We start from the raw sequence: 11,231 nt of genomic DNA, 5'->3' as shown, positions 1-11,231 counted from the left end.
TATAACAAAGAAATCTTAAGATAATGATGTGTATTAATCTTTAGTAACTTAGTTGCAGAAAGATAAAGTAGTAGCAAAATAACATGAACACATGAGAAACCAAGATTTAACATGGAAACCCAATTTGGGAAAACCACCAATACAAGTAGTTACAACTTATTACTCTTCTAAGGTGAGCCCTATTAGGAGCCAACCCTGTTAAAGGTTACAAAACACACTGTTAGGTGCGACCCTGTTAAAGGATTTGAATCACCTTGTTAGGAGTGGTCTTTTTAGAGGTCTTTAAGACACTTCAATCTAGAAATTCCACCTGGTTAGAGGATTTACAAAATGACTATTAAGTCAACTCTGTTAAGAGATTTCTTCACTGCTACAATTATTAGAGAGTAACAATGATTGACCTCATTGACAAAGAAATTGAATTCCATATTTAGATCACTGTTATGGCTTATCCTCTAGATCCTCCCTGATCAGAATAATCTTTGTAGCTCCTTGGATACTCCACTCTAAATCAGATATTCTTCTTTATTCACATCTTATCTTCTTCTTCAATTTCTCTTTATCTTTCAATCTTCATCTTGACCTTTCATATATATGAAACCAAATTTCAAGTTGGCTTGAATACCCTTTCAAATAAACAAATAACATCCATTGAGTCAACTTGCATAAACCAACCAACCAATAAAACTAATTTGTTATAGGTTGGCTAGAACTAAAAACTGGGTCACTCAGTTACCACTGAGTTCCTTAGTAAGCAACCTAACTTGGTTTACACTAAAATCCTTTGATAACTGACCTGGTTTGGTTTATAGTAAACTTTTGCTTCTTCTGAACTTATGCTCATCTGATACTTGAGTCTTTAGAACTTGGTTCCAACTGGCAGTGCTTGGTTAAAGTATAACATTTGTGTAACATCAATGACAATATATAATTGAATAATTGTTATCAACACTTTGTTGATACTTGGATGTAATGATCCTTCATGGACGGCCTGGTTATATATTCCTAGTAGATCTTTCCAGATCCAATCAACATGCTTCTTGTAAAACTCAATTATGATGTCATCTAGACTAGGGGTTTACCATTACTCATTTGCATGATTGCTACAATAATCTCATCATTAGATAAGGGTTGTCCTAATATTTATTTGTCTTTGTTGTTCACTTTCTTAGGAATGAGATTGTTGATATTATCCCTCACCTCCTCCATAGTGTTCCCATCCTCTTTAGTAGTAATTAACACCCTATAGAAGTTAGAGAATTCTTGGAGGATTTATTCTTGGGTTGAGATGGTAGATGTTCCTTCCACAATCATTTCAATTCTATCTCTTGCTTCCTTATATTTTAACATTTGGAAGAAGTATTTGGATCCTTTGTCTCCATGTTTGACCCACTCCATTCTAGCTCTCACTTTGGTTCCTTGAAATTTGTAGTTCTAGAAACTCTAAAGGGAGTCTCTAGCTATAACAAGCTTTCTTAGGGTGGTTTAGTCTTGGGGGTCTTGTTGCAACCCTCTCTCTGCCTTTACTAGTTCTTCATGTAGTGCATTTTTGGGCTTTTTCTAATATCTTTAGCTCTTGCCCATTATTTGAAAAAGGTTTCTCCAGCTTGTAACAATAGTGTTCCATCTTTGGATATCATCTCTATGTCTGGCTATATGAGTGTTGTACCATCTAATGAGGAATGCAACATTTTTAATCTCACTAATGTTGAGAAGGGAGGTGTTAAGGGAATTATTAGACTTCCTTGTGATAGGTTCCTGAGGATTATTGATTGGAAAAATATATGCAATGATAGGGTGATGGTCGAAGAGGGTGAAAGGGTACAGATTGGTGGAATCACCATTAGGGTTTCAGTGGAAGGAGAAGGTATTATTGCTGACATAGAACCTATCTAACCTTGAGTATATCCTTTTCACTCCCTTTGAAAGTTGATCCATGTGATCCATATGCCCTTATGGTCATTCTTATTCCCTACTAGGGGGTCAAAAAGTTTGCATTTATTAATGAATATGTTCCACAAGATCTTCTCTCCAATCTTCCATTCTATTTTTTGCCCTTCAACCCTAGCCTGTTGTTTCTCCACCATGTTGAAATCTCCAACCATGATCCACAATATTTCTTTTAGTTGGCAACACCAGTTCCACAAATTAGTTATGTTGTCTATTTCATTTGGGGTATATATAGAGAAAATTCTAATTTCTTTTTCTTGGAACAAGACTGATATCCAAACCATCTTGTTGCAAGGAGAAGTCCCCCAATGTAGAACATGTTTGGACTATTTAGGGCTGCCTAGGATGACAGATCCACCTCTCCCTTTTGGATGATTGGTGAAGAATGGTTTAGCATCCTTCCATATGCATTTGAAATCAACATCTAATTGAAACCCAATGGCTTTAATCTCTTGGAGAAGAAGGAAATCAATGTCAAAGTGAGCTCTGAGGAGCCTTTTGATAATATATTTTCTTTCAACATATTCTAATCCTCTAACATTCCAAGTTATAAATTTAACACTCAGTGGGAGATGGTTTTGCGTTAGACATCACTATGGGATCAACATTCTTGAAGAAGCTAGAAAGCTTACATTTTTTCAATCCTGCATGGTATGAACACAACTACAGAAATAGAAAGTCTGCCTCTTTTCTTAGATACACATTGCTATGTTTAAACTTTAAGGGAAGCTTCACCCCCAACATTTTCACTACCTTCTATGGACCCTCTCCTTGGTTTCCTAGATTTATTCTTAGCTTTGAAAACATATGGGGTATTACCATCTTCTTCATCTTCTTGGTTTTGGGCTTCACACCTATTAACATCTAAATTGTCAAGTGTCTAGTCTTCTTCCATATTTGGTATATGAATAGTAGAGGCTAGCTTTCTTGAAGATTGATTGATATCCTAGTTGGAAAGAAGATTCCTATCTGAGGCATTGATAACAACCACCTCAAAGTTATTTAGTTTATCTTCTACATTATTAGAGTTATTGAGAGCATCAAGACTTTTAGAGGATCCTTCATACAATACCATGGGGGGCTAAGAATCTTTATCTACCTCCATTCTATTATCAACAATAGTTTTCTTTTGAAATAGGAAGAGAATTAATGTTACCTGAAAGTATTACTTCTAATTCATTAGGACGGGGGAGAATAGGGGGAATAGTAACACTACTTTTGAATTTGTGTCCATCTCTTCTTGATCTTTTCAAGCACAATTTTATGTGCATTCATAGTTCGATGTTTCAAACCACAACTTGTAAGACCTAGTGCACAAGTATCTGGTAATGGGATCTCAACATTAAGATGTCTTCCATTGGATTGTGTGAGAGGAGTTTTAGGTAGGGGTTTGAAGGCTTCACACAGTGAGTCAAGTTTTGTAGAGAGTTTCTTAGAGAGGGGGGTAGGTTTAATAGCAAATGATGGAATTGGTTGACCCTCGGTTTGTTATGCATACCAAATTTTTGAGAAGTTTTAGAGTCTTGACCATGACTCTTCAAAATAGGAAAATTTTTCCTCTAATGCCCTTCTTTCCTACAAAGGAAGCAAACATTAATATCTCCGAGGAAGGTAATAGGGTAGGTGCATCTGTGTTTATGAAAATTGAAAACCAATTCATTGGGAAAGTCTTTGCTAGGGTTGATAGCAATTCAAATTCTGGCATCAGAGTGTGGTATCAGGGAAGAATATTTTTACATCTAATGACCTTGCCAAGGGGTTCCAATGCCTAAGGAATCAAGTTCCAAAGGAAAGGTGGGAAGTTTCCTATAGAGACCCATTTGGGGGTGGAGATGCTAATAATTTAGCTGTAACTGCCTCTGGCAACCAAGGAATGATTCTAAAGGTAGAGAAACCAATTATCCAAAATTGTTTTTGCAACCACTTGCTTCTGGGAATCTGGGTTGTTAATGAAAACAAGGAAAAGTCCTTTCTCGATAATTCAGAGGAAGGAGAAATGGAAGCCAAGTTTCCTACTCCAAACATCATGAAATCATTCATTGAAGAAGGCTCTCGAGGGTAGTTTGTCAAGGTCTTGGGAAGCCAAGAGAATAACAATGTTAAGGAGTTTAAATATATCATCTTTATAGCGGACTACATTTGCAAGTTTGGAATGAGGATACAAGAAGAGGACAATGGGTTCTTGAATCTTGTGATTGGCTTCCTCCACTGCTTTCTCCTTTCCTCTGTTTGAACTTGGCTCCATTACATTTGACAGGTTCATTCTTTAGTGCTTGCATGAAGGGTTTTCCCACTCCAGGGCTGGTCGCTGGTTTCTCTAGGGATGTGAAAAGCAGTTGATTAACAACCAAGGATGAACGATGTAGACTCGATGATTCAAATGCATTGTATATTGCATTCACCACCTTTTGCTTTAAATGTTCTAGGGCTCATACACTTGGTGGGTAGCATGCCACCAAGTTGCAAAGCCCCCGAGACCACTCTTCTTTTTTATATTATTTATTTAAAAATTATTTGATTATATTCTATTTAAAAATAATATATTTTAATGTTTTAAATTTTCTTTGAAAATTGAAGTCTATTATAATTTTAAAAATAACTTAACAATTAAATCCAGTTATATTAAAATGTAATCATATTGATCTTTATCTTCATCAAGTTTAATGCATAATTTTTTTTCAATATTAATCCATTTAAAAAGTTAAAGCTTGTCGTCAAGCAAATAAGGTTGTTGTTATAGGAGGTTAAGGAATTCATAATATCTCATGTTCTAAGAGAGGCCAATTGTTTGGCCCATAAGCTTTCCAATATTGGTGTGGTGAGTTCTCTAGAAAGGAATTTTGAACTTTGGGAGGACTACACTGATATTGCAACATGTGATTTGGACTGAGTGTACATGTGTCATATTCCTAACATCATTGGATGTAATCCTTTTTGAAATTCAATACAAATATGAATTATCAATAATTAAAAAAAAAAAAAAAAGAGTTAAAGTTTGCCTACAATATTAAATAGCGAAAAGAAAAACCATTCATGTTAATTTTTTCTTCTTTTCTTTAAAAAAATTAAAGCACTACCTTATAAAAAAATTGTGTCTCTTGAAAGACTACTTATTATTTATTATATTATAATTCTTAAGTTTCTTCTAGAAGATGAAAAGGGATAAGCAATTATTAAATGAAAATTTACTTAAGATACTAAATTATATATTATAGATAGGAAAATTTTAAGAATAAAATTACACCATCATTTTAAGGAGGCAATTTACAAGAGTTTTCTATGGTAAAGCATAAGGTCAAAAAATTAATAGTGTCACATTGATTATGTACAAGCTTCAATTTTACCACAAAAAGATTTTTCACAACAAATGTTTTGTTCTAATACTAATATAATAAATTTAATAGGCACAATTTTTTAATATTTTATGTTAGCAGAAAATATATATATAGGTCAAACACATAGTATATTGTAAGTATAAGGACATAAACAGAAGTCCAACCTTTGATTAAAGTTCGAATTTATACTATTTAAACATAATAATTATAATAAATATGATGTTTTTTAATTCTCCCAAGCCAAGGCTCTTGCCTATTACGGCAACGTCTATACAGCCACGAAAATGCACTTCCTTACGAAGGAGAGGACTTCGATTTTTTTTTGAAAAGTTAGAAAAAACAATGTAAAGGGAGTGCATTTTCGTGGCTGTATAGCCATGGGCGCCTATTACTACATGTATTTAAACTGTTAAAAATATTATTATTTTACATTTTTTAACGCTTGTCTTACTATTTTATATTTTTTATAGAAACATTAATTTATATATTTTTCCCCTTATATAACGTTATTGTTGTCATAGAGCACGAAATCAAATCATGACCGTCGATCCATCTTCCATCTTCACCTTGCACAATACCTATGAAATTTTCTTGCTTGTTTAAAAAGACGTGTGAAAAATATAGGAAGCCGGGAATATGCTGAAGATCGAGGCAGCCAATGAAAAACTACCTTCTCACATTATAAAACAATTGGCACGAGTCTTTTAATATACTGAAAGCGAACACAAAGCAAATTTTATTAGTCAACAATAAAAGGTGGGCACATTCTTCTAGTAAAAATAAATAAATAAAATATACATGGAATTACATTCCCTTGGGCCGGTGAAAGTCGCTTCATTTCGCCACGTGTCGTCAAACCAAAATGCCGTCATGCATTTGATGGCCAACATTTGAGTTGCCACATAAATGCATAAAACCACATACATGCTCCATGATGCCCAGTCCTACGTGGAAGGGTGATCCATTGCAGCGTGAGTCTCGAGGAGGGAGGGCGCAGGTGGGGCCCTGTGTGGGTGGCAATTTGACTTCCAGCGGTGGGTCCCGCCTATAATGGAAACTTTCTGAAAGCTTTATCTACAACTGGTGGAGCCTACTTGATCCGATGAGTACGAGAGGACGAAGCTTCCTATACATGCATGCATAAATCATGCCTACGTGGCATGGGGTGAGGTGGGGCCCATGGGTGGGTCCTTCTGAATTCGACGCGGTCTTTACGTCAGAAATTACGACACGTAAAAAAGTACAAATCGAAAAAATGTTTTGTGGTTTACTTTTATTTAGTGATATATTTCTTACCACAACATAAATTATTTCATTCTTATCTTTTTTTCTTTTTTCTTTTTTAGTTTTTTTTTTAAATTTGAAAAAAGAGATATATACCTAGGAAATTAGTTCTTGACCAATCAAAAGTCAGGAATTTGTTTGTGATAATTGAATTTAAAAATACATGTCTAAAAACTTTAAGTTTTAACACTTTATTTTTTGAATTAAATAAATTAATACTAGGGGAGCTAATGAAAACATTAGATCCTTGCCTTATATATAAGGCAGGGACTAATAAATAAATAAATACTAGGTACCTATAGTTTGTAAATCATTATTATTATTAGTTCTCGCTAACAACTATACGCACAAAATTGCATTGAACAAGTTATTTAAGTTATATATATATATATATATATATATATATATATATATATATATATATATATATATATATATATATATATATATATATATATATATATATATATATATATATATATATATATATATTTGGTTGGAGATAGTTATCATATAAATTTATTTTGTTTAGATGCAATTTCCTTCTATTTAGAAGAAAAATTTATAATCTAATTATTGATTTTAGATCAGTTCTTCCTCTACATGAGAACAAAATTGGGTCAATAAGTTTAAAATCAAGATAGCACTATTAATTTTTTTTGTTATTTATCTATATAATTAATGGCTGAAATTTTGTTCTTTATTGGTGATGTCTAAATTCTCTCTCTATATAGAGACATTAAAACATTTAATATTATAGAAAATCATTCATATATTTAATCTCATTTATTAAATATTTTTTTATATAAAAATTATAAAATATTTGATTAAACAAATATTGTTAAATATGAATTTTATCATTAAAAATTTATAATGAATTATTAAATTTTTCATTAAATAAAATAAATATGAAAAAAATATTATAGCAACCTGTATAATTTAGTGATACTATCATAGATCATATTTCACAAATTCAATATTGAAAACTTCAGAAATTTCCTTTTCAGCTAAATTATGAACCTCAAGCATATAGTAACTAAATCTTTAAACATAGAAAATGCAATCTCTAAAATTTAAAAATATGATTAAATTTTATTGAAAATTTATAGTTTTAAATTACAAAATATAAAGCTTTTCAATTTGTTTTGAAGGAAACACTTGATTTTCGACAATTTTATAATTTTAAAAAAATTGATTAAATATTTTCTACTTATCTAAAAATTATTTAATATAAACAAAACGTTTTGTCATATTATGTTAATTTTAAAACAAGGAATCTTTATAATTAATTTCAAAAGAATAACAGTAATTTCCAAACTTTTTTTTTATGGTAATTTCCATTCAAATTTTTAAAAAATATTTTTGCGCAAAATTAGTAGTAATTTCCATTCAATTTTTACAAAATATATTTTGTTCAAAAAGAATAATAGTGATTTTCATTCAATTGTTTACAAAATATTTTTTTAAAGAGTTTTGTAGACAAGAAATGAATTGTTCACCATTCTTATATCAATGTCATGCTAGTATGGGCTTAGTTATCAATATGATGCTAGTACATATTAATTAACTTTCAAAATCTATATAATAGTAAAACATTTAATTTAACACATGTCATAATTTTTTATGAAATTTATTGATTTAATATTTGTTGTCTGGTCATCAAAATGTTTCAATTTTGACCTTGTTGATTTTATGGTTATGTGTGAAATACATCCCATTTTGATTGTTGAAATGATTATTTTATCTCTAAGTTTTTGTGAATTTTTGAATCTTCCTATCTTTGGCTCATTCCTAGCTTCACCCAGCACTTGAAATTTTCAAAATCCAGCTTTTGAGCCCCAAGTTATCACAGGTTAATGGAGAGACCCAAATTATGCATTTTCAAGTTTATCATTAACCATTAACCTCTCAAACAGGTTAATGATAACTTTCAAATTACGTATTTTGGAGGAGGTTAATTAACCTCTCCAAAAACACGTATTCATTAACCTCTCAAAAAGGTTAATCATAAGATTCAAATTACGTATTTTGGAGGAGGTTAATTAACCTCTCCAAAAATGCGTATTTCTTAACCTCTTTGAGACAGTTATTAACCTGTTTGAAAATTTCTTTAACCTATTTGAAATTTCTCCATGAGAAGTTGGATATGTGAATGGCTTTTTTTCTTTTTTTTTTTTGTAATGGGAGGTGATCTAAATTGTATAAACAATGTGTAAATTCCTTAGGCTCGAATATAGTGAGATAATATTATTGAAGCACTTATTAAAGTTAGTATTTTACATTTGCTGGAGTTTGAACCTATGGCTGTATGCATTCACAGTTGATTTTTCAGAGTGCTGTGGCATGTACAAATGAGTGCATATTTCTATCCACGTGAGCAAGGGAAAGATACTACAATGGCTTTTGCTTCCATCAATGGAGATCCAGAAGTCCTATACTGGCTGCTCAAAACTACGAATCAAATAGAGGCCCAAAGTTTTACAAATTTGCTCAAGTCTTTGGAAGTACATACAGACAAGTCATCAGTGCTACTCTCTATAAGGGGCTCAACAGAGGAATGGGCATAGTGGTAGCAGGTTCTCTTGCTATATTGGTTAGTCATATTGCAGAGTTAGCTGGTGTAGTTGGAGAGCCTATCATTATTGCTCTTTCTTGTTTCATCATTGGAGCAAGTGCAACATTCTTTCATTTCTTCCCCAAGATAAAGAGAAAATATGACTACGAGTTGCTGATTTTCATACTGAATTTCAACATGATAACAGTTTCCGGATATAGAGTTGACAATATATTTGTTATTTGTTGCCAACACCTTTACACAACGACAATTGGGTTCAGCACAGACCTCCTTATCAACCTCTGTGTTTCTCCTGCTTGGGGAGGAGAGGATCTTCACCACTCCATTGTTAAGAGATTTCATTCTTTAGCAGATTCCCTTGAAGGATGCATGATGGAGTACATAAAAAGATATGAGAATTGTAAGATGAATGAGGAAGAATCAGTCAAAAGTATAGAAGACACAATCTTGAAGGGATGTAATGATGTCTTGGAGTCTAAAACTAGTGAAGAATCCTTGGCAAATTTTGCATGTTGGGAACCAGCCCATGGCAAGTTCAGATTCAGGCATTCGTGGAAGCAATATGTGAAAGTAGGAGGCATGCTTCATCACATGGCTTACTATGTGCTCGCCTTGCATGATTGCATTCACTCCCCACATGAGAAATCCAACTTTAGCCAATTTGAATTCACAAAGCCATAGTTTTATAAAGTGGGCATGGAGGCAGCGAAAGTTATGCATGAATTGGGTGAGAGCATAAAATGCATGAAGAAATGTCCTTCTACATAATCCATGATGGAGAATTTGATAGTTGCAATTGAGGAGCTCAATTCCTTAGTTTGCAGTGAGCATAAAATATGGCATCTTATCAATCTAGATGAAAAGCTCACAAGTACTATGAAAATCATTGATTTAACTAGAAACCCAAGCGGGCATTATGAAAAATCAGTGCATATCAGCATTACAATACCTCACCTTAATGAAGGAGAGAAGAGTGATGGTGATATGAAGATGCAGTGTGAAAGTACATGCAACGTGGCAAAAGGTGGTGAACCATTTGCCACCTTTCCTTCACTTGTGATTGAGATGGTAGGCATATTGGAGCACCTTGTAGAGAGTATACATGAACTTGGGAAGGTCGTTGTGTTTGAACTTTAGCTCATATATAATCTAGGAGGGAGTTAAATAATGGAAAAATTATATATACAGTTGTTATTATAAATATACATAATGTGATTAAATAAAACTCAATATTTTATTCCCACATTGACAAAGCTCTTGTCTGTATCTGATCAACATTCCTTGGACAATCGGATTTCTAAGATTAGAAATAAGTTTGGAGGCATTTTTGTTGAGGCAATTGAAAGAGGGTATGCTCAACTTGTACAAGATTTATTAAAATTGAGAGATTATGTTGAACAACTCACCACAAATGTCTATCTGGAGGTTGCAAAAGGGGTCGTGCATAAAGGCTATCTGCAATGCCTATCTGATTTTTCAAATTTGTTAAAGGAAAAAGTTGGTAATGAGCTCCAACAAGACAAATATGGAAAGACATTGTTCCATTATGCAACCGATTCCGGAAATGATAAAGTCTTCCAATTTCTTGTTGAGACATATGGAGATGTGTACAGAGAGAACAAAAGGGACAAATGGGGAAGAAGCCTTCTTGACTGGGTAGTACTCAGTGGACGAGCCGAATTTTGTAAGGATTGGGTAGATAAGTGGCAGTTAAAAGTATATGCCAAGGATAGTTTTGGCCGGATTTCTTCACATTTGGCAGCTCAAAGAAGAAGGGGCACCTTGTTGCGGATTATTTAGTAACATCCTCTTCTGTGCACTTAATATATCAGAGGGATCAATAAGGATCGATTATTCAATCATCTTCTCAAAATATCTAAGGTTCAAGTTTCAAGGCATATAGGTTAATTTTGTTGAGGTTAATTAACCTCACCCAAATCACGTATTTGGGGGGTGGTTATTAACCACGAAGAGGTAGTTATTAACCTCTATGTCTATATAAGGACTCCTTTTGGGCTTTGAAAAGGGGAGACTTTTTGGTTTCAAAACTAAGGGAACACTATGTTGAAATTTTGATCTAGAGATAA

The 11,231-nt window shown here is 32.9% G+C and overlaps 1 pseudogene; it reads left to right on the top strand.

Annotated features, from left to right (window-relative positions):
- Positions 1-6,219: 6,219 nt before the first annotated feature.
- LOC149576358 (aluminum-activated malate transporter 14-like) lies at positions 6,220-10,281 on the top strand (annotated as a pseudogene).
- Positions 10,282-11,231: the final 950 nt, after the last annotated feature.

The sequence above is a fragment of the Cupressus sempervirens genome, chromosome 1 (genome assembly GCF_028749045.1).
Source record: "Cupressus sempervirens isolate cs-2001-9-10 chromosome 1, ASM2874904v1, whole genome shotgun sequence".
NCBI lineage: Eukaryota > Viridiplantae > Streptophyta > Pinopsida > Cupressales > Cupressaceae > Cupressus > Cupressus sempervirens.
The sequence above is the reverse complement of the archived record's forward strand: the minus strand, read 5'-3'. Positions and strand labels throughout refer to the sequence as shown.